Genomic DNA, 2,645 nt, shown 5'->3' on the forward strand with positions numbered 1-2,645 from the left:
GCCAAAATGCTACTGCCAATAGGAGAAAGCCTTGGGAATGTCCATTCAAATGGTAATAGTGACCATTGACTTCAGCTGGGTGAAGGAGAGTCAGTTTGCTGCCATGTTAACATCATGAGGATGTTATGCATGCTGCAGTAATGGTCTTACATCAGTATACACACAGGCAGGAAAAAGGAGACCAAGTAGGTGTTAAAAACATAAAATAGGAAGGGAGAAGTAGAGAGGAAAAGGGCAGGGGTAATTTTAGGAAAGAGAATGTGAGGGTGGATTTGAGCTGCTGCATCATAAGCAAGGATGCAATGCTCAGACAGTAAAATTAGACAAAATGTAAATCAATTCGGCCGCTCACTGAATGACAGGATAGTAGATGAATGAGAATTGTTAAGACGAAACGAATGCCCAATTTTTTTTTTTTTTGACACATAAACTCACGTCTCAGGAAATTACCTTATTGAGAAATAACCTTGTTAAAGAAAAACTTCTGAACATACTCACTAACTAAAGATGGTTTGGAAAAGCTGAGCAGCCTGCCTCTCTCTGCCAGTGCTCTCATTACAGGCACTGCGGCATTGAGCCTCCATGCTTGCTCCTTCAGTGCTCCAGGTAAACCATGGGTGGCTTTATACATGTTAGGTAAAGACTCTGCAAACTGAGCTACATCTCCAGCAATAAACATATGCCGTCACTATTTTTCCAGACTGGACAGTAAATTCTCCAGTGCTTGACACTGACACGAGCAATGCCAGGATTTAGAGCAAAGAGGCAAGAAAATCTAGGAAAGAGAAACATGTAGGCTTTGTTGTGAGGTAGTTATCAGAGCTGTGAGGTGAGTCTTGTCCAAAAAGAACTGCAGCACCAGGAGTGCACTCCAAACAAGGGACAGTGTGGAAAAATGATAGTGGTGCAGGGCCTTCTATTTGGGAAGGTGAGGTGAAGACCTCTGGGTGTAGGATCAGAAACGGAGGCAACATTTGCAATATATACATATATATGTATATATATGTATATATATATATATATAGACATACATACATAAATACATATATATACACATACATACATACATATGAATACATATATTCACACACACATCCCCAAAGACATAATTGACCAGACCATGGAAAAATGTGGCTGCCTTAGGATGAGTCTAACTATATCCCAATGTAGGATCTGTTTGAATGACAGTTCCATGACGTGTGTATGTGTGTATGTTTGTATGCACAGGCATGTTGTGCTGTGCTTGTGTGTCCATGTTAACAAGACTGCATATCTGGAGGCTAGAAGACAGCTTGTGGGAGTTTTTTCATGTTTGCATCCTGTGAGCCCTGGGTTTTGAACTCAGGGATGCAGGCTAGCAACTTTATCATCCAGCAACATTAGTGAGCGCCAGGCCAGCCTCTGCTGCACAGCGCAAGTCTATCTTTAAGCTATTAAAATAAACAAATAAAGCCAACAAAGCAAAAAGAAAACCTAACAAACAACCAGCAGCAGCAGCAGGCTGAATGAGAACGAGGCAGTATATGTCTGTAAGCCCCGTTCTTGGCCGGTAGATCCCAAGTTCAAAGTTATCTCAGTTATGTAATGAGCCCCCATGCCAGGCCATTCTCCATTAGGCCATTTGTGTTGTGATTGACAGCATACTCCACCATATGTTTTCTGTTTGCTTGGTTGGTTGGTTGTTCCTGGCAGGGGTGGAGGAGGTGTGTTCAGAGACCCTCTTTTGATGTTTGATCCTAGATCTCACTGTGTAACAGGGCTTCCCTGGAACTTGCAGGGAGCTTGGGCCTCAGATTTCAATCATGTTTGGAATCCAGGACTGTGTGGTCAGTGTGGTGAAGTTTTCTAATACTCATTTCCTGTCTGCTGTGGCTTCTAATGTTTCCTTACCCATAGTGGAAGATGGCTCAGCAGAAAAAGGCATTTACTATGAGACCCTGAGTCCCAATCAGAGGACACACATAGAAGATCACTCGCTCACCCTGTCCTCTTAGATCCCCACGTGCAATAGGGACATGCACACACTAAAAAATAAATTTAATAAAGAAATGTGATATTTGATTTTTCTGGTAATCAGCGATTGGAGTCCCTCATTCTTAACTGAATATTAAAATTTTTTGGATGCTTTCCATTAAGCTTCTTTGTTGGAGTTTCCTTTTATCCTGACAGAACACTTTGTTTTTCCTGTTGGCATTTGTTTTGTAGTTTTTGTCTTGTTTTCAGTTGTTTTGTTTGAGATAGCATCTCCTGTACCACTGTTGCCATTGTTAGGAACATTTCTTTTGAAGGTTTTACTGTCTTCATTAGTGCTTTAAAACTTGCTTATTACAGACATGCTTGGGTTTGCATATATCTATTAATACTAACTTGGTAATCAAATACTACCTGTATCATTTGCTCTAAGCACCTCAAAATTTTCAGGGTGAATATCAGAGAAAATATGACTTGAGACAAACCATTCAAAACAATGATGAACTATCCCTCTCCAATTTTATTCCACATATCCATAATTCTGAATGCTGAATGTCTTTTTTTTTACCTGTAGAAAACGCCTGGCAAGATCCATGGGTGTGAGTGAAGCCACAGTGCAGGTCAGTCCGCACACAAAAGCTGTTTGGTAGGACAGCCATTCCGGAACCTACTGC

Source organism: Mus musculus, chromosome X (assembly GCF_000001635.26).
Source record: "Mus musculus strain C57BL/6J chromosome X, GRCm38.p6 C57BL/6J".
NCBI lineage: Eukaryota > Metazoa > Chordata > Mammalia > Rodentia > Muridae > Mus > Mus musculus.